We start from the raw sequence: 17,447 nt of genomic DNA on the forward strand, positions 1-17,447 counted from the left end.
CCCATACTAATGCTAGTGTGAGTTTTTGCTGTGTCTGTACCCCTTTGGTAAACACACACGTCATCACCTAAAGCTTCTCTCTCCTACAATCCAGAGTGGCAGTCTAATCGAATCTACAATTACCATAAAAGAAGACAATACACTATCAGTAGGTATGATGGGGGGGTCACTTGGATCTTATAGACCTTAACCTCACGTAGGTAATGTGAATGTGTCGAAGGGTCCACAGTATGCATTCAATAAAAATTCATTGCATCACATTCCTGAAAGCAAGAAGAGGAAAACAGGGATAGAAGCTGTTGCAGGGGTGGAATAAGGACAGTGTCAGATCAGAGGAAAGACGACTATTTGACTTTAAGTATTAAACTAATTGGATTTCCTTGATTCTTAGAAGTGTGTCTGTGACAGTTTGCTCCGAAAGCAAACATTAGTTTTCATGTCCTGGAAAGATCCCATGACCCCGCATACCCATGCTCCATAAAGGTATTACTCCAGCTAATCTGCTGTAATGCGCCAATCCCCAAGGGATGGGAGACAGACTTCAGTGCTCGGACCAGAGCACAATTGGTCTGCTGGGACCTCACGGGTCACACAAGGTAAGATCCATCTGGGTCACTGTGTCAAGCACATGAAGCTCTGATTGAATAAGCTTTTCCAATGGGATTGAGGACATTGAAAGAGGCAAAAGTCAGGCTAAAGCGCCAATTAAGTCTCATTATGGACCTGTGTGATGTGCTCAGGGCTCAGCTGGACACTTGATGGCAACAACAGGAACTGTCAGTTGGTGCCCACAAGACCAGGTGCGCTGACTTCAGCACAGGCGCCCTCCGAATGGTGGTTAAAGCGCTGCATGTTGCATACCAACAGCAGAAAAGCCCACCTGGCCGCAGGCACAAACCAGAGTTCATTTGGCTATCATTAAAGAGGACCAACAATGTGGCACGCTGATATAAAATTACCCGATCTATAATGGTAATCATTAGGCCATTTATCAAAATTGGCCAGTTGAGTCAACATCTGGCTTCAATAGGGGGCTCTTGTCGGTGAGGGTCTTGGCACAGTCTTGTACCCTACATATTTTCCACTCTCTTTTATCAAGGCCTGCTGTCAGTGATTTGACGAAGCTAAATAGATGATGATTTGGCCCTATTATGTTTCGCAGGACTCAAGCAAACAGGATTTGTTGATTGCTTTTGTGTTTGTCCTTTTTTTTCCGCCCTTTTCTCTTTCTACCCATATAGATCCAGGAGAGGTAACGGCATCTTGTGGCTCTCCAACGTGTGTCTGACTGTGTACCGAAAAGAGGATGGAGAGGGGAAAAGCACAGAGAGTACTCTCACACAAACCTGTGAGTGCAGGGGCTGGACTGAACCGCTGGATTCAAGCCAAGGCCGGCACAAAGAACTCTGTCACATCCCCAAGTTTTATGGGAGGAATATAATCTTGTGTGCTGTTGGAATCAGGTAATGAATGAATCTGATCCTGTCGTCGTTTGGCATCAAAGTACGAGTGTAATGTACTTTATCTAGCAGGAAGTAATTAAGGCAAACTTTGCAGTGATTGATATTACTAGAGTTTGGCGCAGACACTGTTGACACTGCTTATGATTTCAATACAAAAGGGAAACTATAAAATAGATTGCAAACTGTCAGCGCTGCTCTCTCTGCAAATAAAACCCACAAGGGAGAGATTTCAGGAGTCAATGTTTTGCTTAAATGAATTGTTTTGTGGAAATATTGGACTGATACTCTTTCATATTTGTCTGCTGAATGTAAAGCTGCAGCCAGAAGAGATTGCCTTCTGGCTATACCTCTGAAGACCATGAATAAACACTGGACTACTGCTGAAGGGATTCAAGAGGTGGCTGTAGCTCTACAGGTTCTCAAAGCCTTATCAGAGTAGCTCACTACATGTAACAGGTTGAGTTTTTGGAGTGCTAAGTTAGCAGCTAATGCTATCTAGCTTCATTAGCAAGGCTCAGGCACAAACTGAATGAGCGTGTTACAAAAATACACATATTTGCTATTAGCGCTGATAAAATTATACTTGAATTTCATCACACAGTGCTTGAACAGGCACCAATGCCACAAGCATGGTTGAGAAGTCCAGTTCTGTGATTAAAATTAGCTGAGGTGACACCTAGCATGTATTGGTATCTAACTTAAACTTGCAGTGTGTAAAATCTCACCAGTAAATGTCAGTAGGTTGCAAACTGCCATCAACTGAGTCCTGCATTCTTGCCCCTCCTAATTCAAACGCATCAGGTGGTCGCTGTAGGACAAAAAAGTCTTGCCGCCGTTTGTCTGTGTTGTTTACCTCAACTGTCAATATGTGTCCACGTTTATTTACTCTGGAGAAGGCTGTAAAACTTTGTTGAAGGACTTAGATATCAGCTAATGAGTCACTTCTGACCAATGAACTGTTCTGTGTTTTTGCCGCTGTTAGCCGGTATTAGCCTATGTGTTGGTGTTACTGAAACTGTCTTTTAAGTGGATCTAAAATGGTTAGACTTAGACACAAGTAAACTCTCATATGAAGTGAGAAGGTAATGAAACTGAAACTTAATCAGAGGGAAAGTGGGATTTTTTAGGACACTCGAGCCTAACATTAGCTAGCATAATGCTATCTTAGAAACATCAGTTGTTTAGTCAGCTCATTGTCAGCTTTCTGGAGATGGGAGGGTTGCATTTTTAATCTGCTAACAATAATCCGGTTGTTCAGTCTGACGTCACTAGCCGTGTCTGGGTCTAAACTCCGCTGCAGGTCCATATATCCAACGATCACTATGGCATTACTGAGAGTTGGAAAAACAGTCTAAAGTCTTTCATCTTTAATAAAATGATCAGCGTTCTGCTCTACCAGGTGTAACAATTGAGTTTAACATCCAGGCATCCATGAAAATGGAATTTATGACATTTAACGGAGTTAGAAGTTAGCAGGAAGTTAGCTCGCTAGCTTCTATCTAAATACAATATAGCATGTCCTGACTGTGGGGTTTTGGAAACAAATTAAAACGTACATCTCTGTTATCACTTCCAACATAAATGAAGACAGAAAACGAAACAGCAGTGACGTTTGTAGGGTTACTGAAGTTTGGCTAGCTGGTATATAATGATGTGCTACGTGACCGCTAGCGACACAGCTATGCTAGCATAATATGAACAAGCTAACTTTTTTTCCACTCGATAAAAGTTAACGTGAGTGTTTTCGGTGGTCAGGAACAAATGTAATCGCATGGCAGGGTGCTGTAAAAGGACCAAACTTCAGCCAGGAGAACAACTGAGATAATCCATCCACAATACGAGGTTAGTCATTCATATACTGCTGCATGGGCTGGGCTGTAGTTACATCCTAACGTTTTAAAAACTGAGCTTAAATAAATGATTAGCGGTAATAAAAGCCGAGGGAGGTCAGCAGTGATCACTGACTGTTTTAGGAGCTTTTTGAGATCAAATATAAGAAAATACAAAACATTAAACATGTTAACAACACAAAATCCATATTAAACGCAGACTACTTTAGACCCGGAAGTAGGATTCGTCGCGTCATCACTGAACAACCGGATAGAGCCCATCCCTATCTATTTTTGATAGATTAATGACAACATTTTGATAGCGCATCATTTTGTAAATTATACATGCTAATCAATGCATATTTGTGAATTTAACATATTTTTTTTATTAAATAAGCTAAAAAAAATGACTTGCTTTATCTTAAAAAACGAATACAGTGTAAATTTATAAGTTATACAAAGACCACTGAGTTTGCAGCTGCTATAAAAGGGAAAATACGCTATAAACAATTCTTTTTTTTTTTGCACCAGGCTGTAGACAGCTGCATTTGTTCTATAAAGCTGGGTATTTTAACTATCTGTTGTCTGTGAGAATTCACTCAGAGACGTGAATATCTATTTAAATATTTCCCCCCAAAACAGTTATTTTAACTAATTAACGACAGCAGGGCTTGGTTCGCTAAAAATATTAGAGACTTCTAGCGTTTTAGGAATTTCACAAAAGACAACCTCTTTCAGTGAACAACTTCAGCCTTCGTGAAGGGACCCTCAAGATCTCAGGCAACAGCCCGCGTTTGTTTGCAAAAATGTAGTTGAAGAGAGCTCTGGGAATAAAAGAGGGCTGTCTAAAAATGCACTAGTCCTAAATAGTGCTCTCGGCTCTGTGTATTCCCACACAAATTTGCATAAATTTCATAGTCTAAGTCATGGACTGTGGCTGGAGCGTGTTATTAGTCTATCTATAGGTGGTAGTACAGACCGATCACACTGAGCCTTGTTGTTATCTCACTGAAAGCACCCCGGTATTACACCCTGCGGATTGAGAGTGGGTTCTTAAGATCGTGGGATTTGTTCACATATTAAAGCATGTCTGTTTGGATGCGCGGAAAAGAAACAGGTGTTCAGTGTTTATGTGTGTGTGAGAGGGAGAAAGCGGGAGAGCGCCTGTGTGTCTTTGTGTTTTCCTTCTGATGTTTGTTCGAAAGCGCGCACGCACATGGGATGAGAACCCATCATTCATGTGTGCGTGTGTGCGTGCATTTGTGTTTGTGTGTGTTTGACTTGACAGAGGGGTGGGGGGTGCTTTATTGAAAAGTACTCCTCTCCTCCCCTGTTCAACATGCTGGATTAGCACCAGCAGTTTCCCATGGAGCCGTCCCTCCCAGCCCCCCTGCCCATTTGCATAAGGCGCAGACAGGCGGAGATGTGACAAACAAACCTGGCACACACAGTGCCGGCTGCCTCTCGTACGTGAACTCTTTTGCCTCTTTCTCGCCTTGACAAGAACAAAACACACAAGATAGCTCAAGCGAGCCCACCTGCATGTGTGCTCCTCGGGATAAAGATGTGTTTCCTGAGTCCAAACTCTGCTGCATAAATAAAATTAAAAGCAGTGCCAGACTGCAGTTTGAGGCCTGTATTCCTCCGGGTGATCATAGTGATTCACAAGTGCAGGAATGTGAGCGGCTCAAGGAGGTGAGAAGAGCTTTCGTTGCTCTGTCATTTGGACAAAATTCCCCCTGAATCAAAGTATCCTCCCCCTCGTTTTTCCCTCTTCCTCCAAGATGGTAATGTTCACCTTAAAACATCTTTACTGTACTGTAGCTACATAACACTGCACTCTGCACCGCTGTCTGGCCGCCAAGTTCCTATCAAGCCCCTGATTTATGGCGCTTGATGCATTCCTTGGCCCTGGCGAGCAGGCAGTTTAGCTGAAATATGAGACGAGATGCAAAGAACACACTCAAAGTGAATTTCATTCCAGCCTGCCTCCATACTGCAACGCTGCTGCAAGCCTTCACATTTTAGCAACCTGAGGGATTTTTTCCCCCGTTTCTTTTCTAAATATTTCGGCAATGTGGCCTGTCTGCCTCTTCAGCATGTTGCGTTGGGAAACAATAAAAGTGACCTGTATCCCAGATGTCATAAAGCTTACAAAACCCCCTTTTGTTGTTGGTTGCAGCGTGCAGCTTTCAGCCTCCCAAATTACACTGGCATTAAAAACTACAACCTTCCCCTGTCTACTTACATGCAGAAAATTGCATGCAGATGTATATAAGAACAGAGAGCAACACCTTTTAAGTCGTATTCTTTTTCTTCTTTTTGTTAAATGGCTTTTTTTTGCTTTCGCAGCAAAGAGCTGTAATCAATCAAAAAGGCTTTAAGGGGCACTTTGTCTTCATTTGGGTCTTAATGTAAAATTGCCGATAAACTCGAACGAGATAAGCAAAAGCAGACATTTGTGAACGGGGACGAGTCCGTATATGATGAGTTCACTGCCGCGCCTGCTTTGCTTCGTCTGCTCCCAAGTTACAACACTGCGATTACATGCTTTATTAAGTGCTGAAGTGCTCTCCCTGAGTAAAAGCAGATGTCACCGCAAGTTCTGTCACTGAGTCTGGATCGGGGTGCCTGTGGTCAGTGTCTCAGCCCGCCCGGAGCTCCCTGCGGTTTGCCATCAATTCAGCTCGCAAAATCATCGCCAAACAAAGTTGGTGAAAAAAGACAGAACAACAAAGGGCTTTTTAGAAAAAAAACAACAACAAAAAACCTCACTGTATGTTTCTATTTCTCCGAGCATAATACAATATCAATATACAGGATGTTAGGAATTAAACAACTGTTCAAACAAACGATATGAGGGGAAAGACAGATGTTCGCCCGCTGCACAATAATCTGGCCTGTTATGAAAAGCTTGCAAGTTAAGCGAATTTCTGCTGAACCAGGAACCGATTCGTGTTGCTTTAGAAGCGTGATGCGCACGTGCCGGCGGTGCCGCTGCAGACCCAGTTCAGCAAGAAAAACACGAGTTTTGCTGTTTGCCGTTGGCAGGGAGAGAGTACGGTAACCGTCCACGTTGCCCTTGCGTTGTCACGCACGCTCACGCTCGCTGAAGCGTCCTTGAACAGCACGCTGCATCCATATCAGCTTCTGCCACAAGCTGCTATTCGGTACACAGGGCTGACCTTTGACCTCTTTTTGAAGGAGAGCATATCGCTTCACACACTCAGTTAGTAAACAGATAAATAAACCAAGAGAGAATAACAATAGCCCTCTTCTTACTTTATGAAAGCTCAGATAATTAGATTAGCTCGCTTTGCTTTGCCTAGAAGTCTCGTCCTGTGACTTACAGTGCTCAGCATAAATGAGTACACCCCCTTTAAAAAGTACAGATTTAATCAGCAGCTCAATGAACGAAAGAACAATTTCCAAAATCTTCACAAGGCTGAGTTTTATTGAAGACTTGTTTAACTCCATAACGTGAAATTAAGGTTAATAATATAACTTAGATCACAAAATCTTCAGTTTTACTCAAATTGGTTGAAGCAAAAATGAATACACCCCACAACAAAAACTACTACATCTAGTATTTTGTATGACCACCATGATTTTCTAGGACAGCACCAAGTCTTCTAGGCATGGAATGAACAAGTTGGCGACATATTGCAACATCTATTTTTTTCCATCCTTCAAGAATAACCTCTTTTAGAGCCCGGATGGTGGATGGAGAGTGATGCTCAACTTATCGCTTCAGAATTCCTCACAGGTGTTCGATTCGGTTCAGATCAGGAGACATACTTAAATGAACCATTCAATCACCCTGTTCTTCTTCAGAAATGCAACAGTAGCTTTAGATGTGTGGATCTTTTTTTTGGAGTCCCAGTAGTCTTCATCTTTTTCAGCATGGGCCCTAGGAAATTCTAGGCATGCTTTTTTGTGCATGGGCTTTAGGAGAGGCTTCCTTCGTGTACAATACCCATGCATGCCATTCCTCTGCAGTTTGCGCTGTATGGTGTCACAGGAAACGGTCACTCCAGTTTGGCTTTATACTGCTTTAGCTAACTGCAGTGAACTTTCACTGCAGTTAGCTACACTTTCGGTCCGCTAGTAAAACGTAGTTCTATTAATCTGCGCTCGATTACTCTTGAACCGGAACCGGATGTAAGTCCCAAAAAAACTGAAATTTGGAACTGAAATTGAATTGTAGAACTGAAACTGGATGGTGACAAGTGAATCTGAAATTATTCGAGAGCTAAACTTTTAAAGGATAAAATACAGTTTCAAAGCAAATTAATTCATTTTCAAAATATAAAATTCAATGTCAATTTAGTGATGATCATTTTCAAACCAATAAATTGAATTTCAAATTAGGATAATTCATATTCAGTTTTTAAAAGCATTTATTCAAGTTACAATTCAGATTCAATCCGAGCAATTCAAATTTGAATTTAACTTATTCAAATTCAGTTTCTGATGGCACAGACTTCTGCCCATATTTCTTTTCCATGTGGAGCCATTGCTGACAGCATGAAATGGGAAGGGCTTTTCTTTGTTAAGTAATGCCCTTTTATAGTCACCTGTCAGCTGGACACCTCTTAAATGAATCATTAGACTCACCTGTGGTTGAATGCCTGTTAATTTGAATTTTGTAGTCTTAAGTGTGGCTTTTCTCCTAAGACTATAATTGGGGTGTACTCATTTTTGCGACATGGGCTTGAATGTGCTCGAATGAATTTGTTAGGGAAATCACTTTTTTGTGTGTGCAAATTCACAAATCTTGTTTGCAAGATTGCAAACAAGATTTGATCATAGAAAATGTTGACTAAAGGGTTTTTGACAAATGTAGTGGGGTGTACTCATTTATGCTGAGCACTGTACCTCCTGTTTCTTTTCTTGCTAATGTTGAAGTGTCTGACTTTTCCTGCCCCCTTCAGTTGATCAGTTGATTGATTTTATTAATGATGTCTAGCCATTTATTCCAGCTACAAGAAGACTTTTGGCAGAAATTTTGATATTTCTCCCCCAGAATTGTTTTTTCCTTTTTTCCTTAAGTGTCTTTCTCTAACACTGCACTATTAAGCATAATATTACAGTACATTTTACTACGTTAGGCCTAAATTTGCCATTTCAAAGGGACAGATCGCACTAAAATGATGTAGTTGTTTTAAAACACATAGGTTGTCATCCATCTCGATTGTCTCGATTGTGGGAGTTGTCCAGTTTTGGAGTGTTTTGGAGTGAAGGGCTCTTACTTTGTGCTAAAAAATGCATTTGAAAAACTCGGCAGTCTCTTTCTACAAACCACAAGTAGGTTACTTAAAAACGTCCGGCAGCCGTGCTGTGGAGAATTTAAAGTGGGAGCTATTATCTTTCTGCTGTCTGCATCTGTCAACCAAAAGAGTTGCGCAGCTAGTTAACATTACAGCTCAGCTGGTGTTTACAACCTGTCAAAACAGACTGTAAATAAAAGATAGATGCAGCCGCTGTATGGTTATTAAAATATTGTTCCTTTTTCTTTTGTTTTTTGTTTTCTTCTTCCGATGTCATCTCCGTGTTTTGAAAGTGGACCTAACAAGCAGAGCTGTTAATCAAACGGCAGAGCATACCGTGCTTTTTTTCTTCTTTTTTACTTTAATGGAAATCGTAATGAGCAAAATCAACATCATGTTGTATTCGGTATGATTTGAAACTGGCGACTGACGCTATTAACTCCTTATGAACGTGTGTACTGAGGGCGTGCGTCAAAGGAGACAAATCTGTTCCCTGTAAGCATCTATACCAGTGTTTTCCAACCACTGTGTTGCGGCACATAGGTGTGCCGTGAGAAATGATCAAGTGTGCCGTGGAGGATTATCTGGTTCCACCCAATTAGTACTCTAAGCTACAAGCGTGATTAACGGGCAGAACAATTAAATTCTCTTCCACTAGAGGGCCGTACAACTACCTGCTCTAATTAAATGGTTTGCCAACTGCCAGTAGAACAGAAGAAGATGAAGAAGAAATTACATAATAGTCACGCTGTCAGACGACAGAGCGCGTAATAGCAATACATAAATATTTGAAAAGAAAAAGTAGCCAGTTTCGACCCAGATGAAGGCCCTAGCATGAATAGTGGTCAGAAGAAAGAAAACAAAAGTATACTGGGGACAAACCGAACCAATTCCCTGTGCCTGGTGCGCTGGGAAAAATGATCAACATGCTTTTTGTGACATTTTGGTTTGGTGGTGTGCCGTGTGATTTGTCTAATGTGAAATATGTGCCATGGCTCCAAAAGGAGAAACACTGATCTATACAACCAGAGGAGTGGCCTCCTGCTGGACAAAAAAAAATGCAGTCATTTTTATACAGGTTTCACTTTCTATGGAAGCCCATTTCTGCCACTAAAAAAAAACAAAACAAAAAAAACTATCCATCAAATTTTGAGTTATCTTTCTCAAAATTTTAACTTATTAATTTGACAATAATAACTCAAAATTTTGAGTTACCATTGCTAGTCAGTAAACTACGTGAATGACGTTATTTTCTTGTTACCCGGAAGGATATGGATCTCAAAACCGGATCATGAGCTACCAATGTATAGCAACAAATTGGCTCTTTCGCAAGTACGTTTACTGATACCATCGTTCCCTCGAAGCTGGACAGGAAACTGCAGGATCTAGGACTGAGCAGCTCCCTCTGCAGCTGGATCCTTAGCTTCCTGTCTGACAGACGCCAGGTGGTCAGACTGGGCAGCATCACCTCATCCCCCGTCACACTGAACACTGGTGCTCCACAGGGGTGTGTACTGAGCCCTCTCCTATACTCACTCTACACCTACGACTGCACAGCCACTAACAGCTCCAGCATCATTGTGAAGTTTGCGGACGACACTACAGTGGTGGGTCTTATCACCAACAGTGATGAGACAGCTTACAGGGAGGAGGTCAGCGCCCTGACCCACTGGTGTCAAGACAACCATCTCACCCTCAACATCGCAAAGACAAAGGAGTTGATAGTGGATTTCCGGAGGTGCAGAGAAGTACACACCCCCATCACCATCAGCGGCGCTGCTGTGGAGAGAGTGAGCAGCTTCCGGTTCCTTGGCGTACACCTGGCTGAGGATCTTACGTGGTCAGTACACACAAACAAAACAGTGAAGAAGGCGCAGCAGCGCCTCTTCTTTCTCAGGAGACTGAAAAGATTCGGCATGAGCCCCCGCATCCTCAGGACCTTCTATCACTGTGCCATTGAGAGCATCCTCACTGGATGCATCACCACCTGGTATGGCAACAGCACCGCCTACAACTGCAAAGCTCTCCAGCGAGTAGTGCGGTGCTCTGAACGGATAATTGGAGGTGAGCTTCCCTCCCTCCAAGACATCTACAGGAAGCGGTGCCTGAGGAAAGCGGGGAGGATCATCAAGGACTCCAGTCACCCCAGCCATAAACTGTTCAGACTGCTTCCATCAGGAAGGAGGTTCTGCAGCATCCGGTCCCGTACCAGCAGACTGAGAGACAGCTTCTTCCACCAGGCCATCAGACTGCTGAACACTTCATAGACACCTCAGCTTCACTACTGGAACTTCAACATTATGCACTCCATACTGTACAGTAACGCCACTGTTTTGCACATATTCAACTCTGTATATTTTATTTTATTTATTTTATATATTTTATTTATTGTTTACTCTATTTAATTTGTAAAATATGTGTACACACACACACACACACACACGTAGAAAAATATTTAGTACCGTATTTTCACGACCATAAGGCGCACTGTGCTAAAAGGCGCAGTCTCAGTTATGTGTGCCCTTACTGTATTTAACACACACATAAGGCGCACTGGACCATAGGGCGCATACAAGTACCGTATGCGTATTTAAAAATAAAGCGGGAGCAAACCTGAATTCGGTACCTTACTCACATTTCTATTTCCGGTAATCGTCATCATCAACAACACACAAGCATACAAGTGTGCATATTTAAAAATAAAGCAGGAGCAAAACTGAGTTTGGTACTCACATTTTTATTACCAGTAATCGTCATCATCAACAACACACAAGCATACAAGTGTGCATATTTAAAAATAAAGCAGGAGCAAAACAAAGTTTGGTACTCACATTTTTATCATCAATCAAACCCATCGAAGTCCTCATCCTCTGTGTCTGAATTGAACAGCTGCGCTAAATCTCCATCAAACATGCCAGGTTCACTGTCTTCACTGTCAGAGTCACTTTCCGTGCCGTGCGGCTCCTCGGAAACGATGCCGGCTTTTGCGAAAGCTCGAACAACAGTGCCAGCAGACATGTTAGCCCAAGCATCTACAATCCATTGGCAAATTGTGGCGTAACTCGCCCGGCGCTGCCTTCCACTCTTAGTGAAACTGCGTGGAAAAAACCACCTGGTCTCCTTACATACACCTCCCTCAGCCAGTCTTTCATCATTTCCTCATCCATCCAGCCCTTTTCATTTGCCTTAATGATGATTTCTGCTGGAAACTTCTCTTTAGGCAAAGTCTTTCGCTTAAAAATCACCATAGGCGGCAGTTTCTGTCCATTAGCATGGCAGCCAAGCACAACAGTAAAAGAAGACTTTTCATACCCCGTTGTGCGTATCGCTACCGTGCTGGTCCCCTTCTTCTCCACAGTGTGACTCACCGGGATGTCAAAAGTGAGCGGGACCTCGTCCATGTTTGTGATGTGGCTGGGCTGGATGTTTTTGTCGCCGATGTGTTTGCTGCAGTAGGAGCAGAAGATTGCCAGCTTTTCCTTATAATCCACTGGAAGTTGCTGCGCTACCGTAGTCCTGGTCCGGATGGAAAAATGGCACCGTTTCATAAAACGAAAGCACCAAGACGGACCTCCTTGGAAATGTTCAATGTTCATCTCTTCAGCTAGTGAAACTGCTTTTAGCCGAATGGTGACCGTCGAAACGCTTCTCCCGCTCGCTCTTTGCTCGATGATCCACCGCTCGAGTCTTTCCTCCAACTCGGGCCACCTCGCCTTATGTCCGCGGAAACTCAGCTGCGTTTTCTTGACCTGCCGGAGCTTGTTTTCCAGCTTCCTCCATTTGCGAACCATCGATTCGTTAATCTTAAATTCTCTCGCCGCTGCTCGATTTCCATGTTCCTCCGCGTAGCTGATGGCCTTCAGTTTAAACTGTGCTTCGTAAGCGTGTCTCTTTGCCATTTTCAGGGTTGTTAAAACAACGATGTCCTGCATAATGCACATACCTGTTCTTTTATACAGGTATGTGCGATTGTCCCGGTATATACGATCAACGCCCACACTTCACCCTTTAACGTTCTCATGGTGTTCTCTACTACGTCCTCCTTACAACACATAGGGCGCACCGCGCTATAGGGCGCGCCGCACTTTTTGAAGAAAATCTAAGACTTTTAAGTGCGCCTTATGGTCGTGAAAATACGGTATACACATCCAGAAATGCATATACTATTATATATTGTACATATATTTATTAGTTTCAGATGTAGCCATTCTTGTATTTTGCTTGTTTACATTATTGTATTTGCACAACTCTGTTGCTTGTGAAGCTCGCACACAAGAATTTCACTCACATGTGCTGTACCAATGTACCTGCACATGTGATGTGACAATAAAAGTGATTTGATTTGATTTGATTTGATTTGATTTGATAGTAACGCCATGTGATTCAGCTAATAACACAAGGATTTCATCATTTGTGAAGCCACGTTGAAAATACTCAGCAATTTACGCATTCATGACTGGCTGTAATACCGGTAGCTTAGCTGTAGCATTTGTGGCTGAGGGCCTCAGCTTACGGGTAACAAGGAAATGACGTCATTCACGTAGATTACTTATTGGCAGTGCTAACTCGAAATTTCGAGTTACTTTTCTCAACATTTTTAGTTATTTTTGTCAAAATATGACTTAATAAAAATAATAATAATTTTGAGAAAGATAACTCAAAATGTCAAGTTATTTCTTTTTGTTTTATAGTGGCAGAAACAGGCTTCCATACTTTTCAGATCTGGATACTGCTTCACCTTTTATATCATGTCTGTTTTGGTGAGACAGTTATGGTGGGTGTATTTTGGTGGAAAATATTTTTTTTGAGTAACCAGGTACTGATTTCTGTAAAAAGTCATTGCTGATGAGTTTTTTCAGAATTATTCTTTTAGAGTAAGGCCCATTTATTTTTATTTTTTATCTTTGATAGAAGGCAAACATGTCTACATGTCTATCTCAGGAACCAGGCCAATCAGACCAAAGCACTCTAAACAACTGCTATCTTATGTCACATCCCACCAATAATACAGCACAATGCTTTTTCCGAGGAATGAACACATCGTATGTTGTCAGGTGTTTTCATTCCTGAGAACAAAGTCACTAATAACTATTTATGCAAAAACCAAATGATTATTTTCTTCTTCCCATATGTGTTACCCAACACTCACAGGGAACAATGTTAAGGCTTTACCTACCATAGTATTAATTAATCATTGCACATCTGTAAGCGTGTATGCCCATTTCTATGCCTGTTAGTTTGTTGACTTGTGTGTGTGTGTGTGCTACAATGGTGCTTTGGCACTTTGGCACCTGCGCTACATTATAAACCTAAAGGCTTGGATAATAAGCTGCAGGTGCACTCCTGGCAACCAGGGAGGAGATGATGGGGTTGTGGATGGTGGTAGGGGGGTGGGTGGCACTGCTGGAGTGTTTGTGTGAGTGTGTGCTGGAGGGGGTGGGGGGGAAGCTGGGTCACCTGCTGTTGTTGGTTGGCACACAACATTAGCAAATATATGACGTCAACTTGGCTCCTATACCTCGTGTACATCGCACGCTTACTGGACTTTTTTTTTTTAAACTTCTTCCAGGAAACTGGCTTCAAAGTGCTCAGGAAAGAGAAGCGTCCGTTTCGTCCATCCATCCCTCCTCGTTCATGCCACTGTCAATAATTATTGATGTTAATTACCGTGATGATTAGGGTAATTTCTTTATGGCTTTGTTGGCAGGTATGCAAAGCAAAAACGGGCCTGATGGAGCGGACTGCAGAAGGGGCTTCTCGCATTGATGGCACAGAGTCGACGTGACAGCCAATAAGGAGGCAATCTACTTCATGAAAATCTAATTATGTGATGAATGGTGCAATGTATAGACTGTGGCACGGTAATATTGTACTCCCACCTGTGAACGTGCTAGCTGGAAAAACTGTTTATGTTGTGGGCTGGCTACTTTTTAAAAAAAAACCCACTGCTAATACCTTAAAAATGGTGTCCACAAACTTCTGCCTCACGAACACGAAATCTGTGGATTCAAATGTAAAAATGTTTCAGGCGTAACAAAATAGTTTTGTGTTACTATAGCTTCAGAGTCTCTCACCTGCTTAACATTTACTGTGCTTTCTGCTCAAGCCGGGTTATATTCTATGTTAATGGTTTCCAGACTTGGTCTTGGCTGAAGCACATTGTTGTGACTCAGCCAGATCTCTCAAAACTGTGACTGACTTAGAAATGTTTGTATACTTTAGTCGAGAGTGAATATAGATGTTCTTGGTTTTCATACGATCTGAACACCACCAGGGTCAGGTAGATCCACAAAACGGGCCTGAACTTTTTAAGGCTTTAAAACTTTCCCAGAGTGTCGCGTGTAAAATGGCCCTGACAGCCTTCAGCTGTGTATTCTTGTCATAAATTGTATTAGCTCTGAAGCTGTTTGCAGCTTTACATTAATAAGGACCGTCAGCCCACGTGAAACGTGCTGTCTCGTTATGAAACATATCAAAATGACAAATTTGAAATCCTTGGTTTAGAAGAAAGGTAGTGAGGCAGCGTGCAACATATGGCGCCGCGCGTCCAAACCTGGCAACAGGCAATGGATTAACAATGAAGATTTGCTCTAAATGAAACAAAAACCTCTCTCTCTCTCAAAAAAAGGCCCGTCATTAAAAGGGCTGCAAGAGCAACCTTCACTTTCATGTGCCCAGGGGACTATATGAGACAAGAGAGGGAGTCCTTTTTTGATTCTTCAGCTGCATTTGGAGAAAGACTGGAAATGCATTGAACTCTTGGATCTTGTCATCCGTGCTTTCCCATATGGCATATGGATCTGGGCGCAGATCGAAGGATGAGACACACACAAAAAAAGAAAAAGAGTCCCATATGTGTGTCTTTTTCTCTTCATTAGCTCCCAGCTAAACAGAAGTACTTCCTCAGCAGCTTGATTGAAATTAATGTTGTTAAAAATGTCAATACGGACGCAGCTCATTCACTCGAGGACCTGACATCACAGAGAGTTTGACATTGCGCTGCGAACAGATTTGAATATGTGGAATAAATGGCATGTTTAAGTTGCCATTCTTTCTTCCTCTCACTGCTTTTGGTAAAAGTGAAGGCAGGACCTGTCACCCCTCTGCGCTTAAGAACGAGCCCTACGGGGTGGAAGAAATCTCCATGTCGAACTAACCTGACATGAAACTAAGAAGTGAAGATGCTCTTTACACCCTATATTAAATTCTGAGAATGTACTATGAATTGAACCATGTTTATTTACATATTTATATGAAGCATGCCACCTTAAACCTGCTTCAAGTGAATTTCACACAGTAAAAGCAGTAAGAATAATTTCTGGTACATCGATACCTGGGGGACATTCCTCGCTCCTCGACAACTACAGGCTTCACTGTATTATTTGAGTATCTCTTATTTGAAGCAGGTACAGTGTATGGTTATTTTATCTCTGTGGAAACAGCTTCCTGCTGTAGCTCGATAATGGAAAGAAAATGCTAAGTCTAAACCAAGCAGCTGCTTCTGGTGATGCTAATATTCCCCCCTACACTCTGTAAGGAGAGGTAATTTTATACTCTACATTTATATTCTAATATGTATTACAAAGATATATTTTATTAAGGATGAGGGAGCTTTGAGTGACAGGTAGACAATATTTTGTAATGTTAATCACTCAGCTGCACTTAGAGACACTCTAAATGAGTCTGCTGTTCAGTTTTTGTAGCAAGCATCTTTCGTTAGCCAAAATTAGCATTCCGCTTATTAGCGTCTAACTAGCTAGCTATTGCTAGTGTTAGGTGACAGTTCCCCAGGCAACTCTTACCTCTTCATATAGTCATGCCTAGCTAAAATAGGATGGTGATAGCAAGGGTTACAGAAAGACTTCAGGTCCTATTGAAGTTTGGTGTAAATGCAGCTTTCAGTCTTGACCTCTGTGAACAGTTTTCTAGCTTATGGGTTCAGTCACTCATTTTCGGTCATTTCGGTCAAACAAGAAGAAGAAAAGAAAACGAGAAAAGAATATGTATATATATTTTTTAAATATATATTTATATATATATATATGAATATATTTTGTAGTTTGTGCTGTGTGTGTATTGTAAACTACAGCCTAGTTGTTGATATGGTTGGATCTTTTGTTGCTGACTGAAATCGCCACTTAGGTGGTTTCTGACGTTTTGAGCAAACCTGACATTTGCAAGTTTAAACATTTATGACCTCCACCAATCAGAGAAATCGCTGTTTCAACTCAGGACAGTAAGATAGAGTAATTCTTTTCTACAACTCCACAAATAAAATGAATAAAATGCTATAGCTCGAAGTAAGTCTTCTTTGGATGGTTACAGCTTTTTATGAGAGGAATTTTACTACCCGAACTTCACCGTCAAGCTCTATTTTACCAAGCTAATTGATGACATCTGTGGCGGCATCTTTTAAAACCACAACAATAAGCAGAAAGAGGGAAAAATGAAAAAAATGCTAGGTATACCTTAGGGATGATCTTCTCTTCTTCACCTCCGTTACATGTTTTTACGTTACACATTACACAATGGCTCAATGTCATTTGAGCCATTGTTTACCTAAGAATATGAAACTAAGCAGCTTTGAGAGACATTACATGTTAATACACAGCAAAATCTCCAGTGTTAAATTAACACTGGAGAGTCTCTATATGGGTCCACACCTCTGAGGGTTAAATACAACACTGTTGAGTGTTAAATTAACACTTTTGACAGTGTTATATGCTTAAAAGTAACCTAGTCAGTTTTGAAGATTAACAATGGCTAACATTGAGCAGTGCTGATTTTCTAACACTGGAAAATAACTCAAAATGTTAGAAATATTCCAGTGTTAGAAAATCAGCACTGCTCAGTGTTAGTCTTTGTTAATCTTCAAAACTGACTAG

General features: G+C 41.6%; 1 long non-coding RNA gene across 1 annotated transcript; it reads left to right on the top strand.

Annotated features, from left to right (window-relative positions):
* Nucleotides 1–902: 902 nt before the first annotated feature.
* On the top strand, nt 903–17,135 carry LOC146580429 (uncharacterized). Its single transcript, XR_014891270.1, has 3 exons — nt 903–1,043; nt 1,242–1,463; nt 14,270–17,135. It is a non-coding gene; the product is annotated as an uncharacterized LOC146580429 (long non-coding RNA).
* Nucleotides 17,136–17,447: the final 312 nt, after the last annotated feature.

Source organism: Mchenga conophoros, linkage group LG3, assembly GCF_057382185.1.
Source record: "Mchenga conophoros isolate Kocher_MC1m ecotype Shallow Benthic linkage group LG3, M_conophoros_male_GT1.1, whole genome shotgun sequence".
In the NCBI taxonomy this organism is placed as follows: Eukaryota; Metazoa; Chordata; class Actinopteri; order Cichliformes; family Cichlidae; genus Mchenga; species Mchenga conophoros.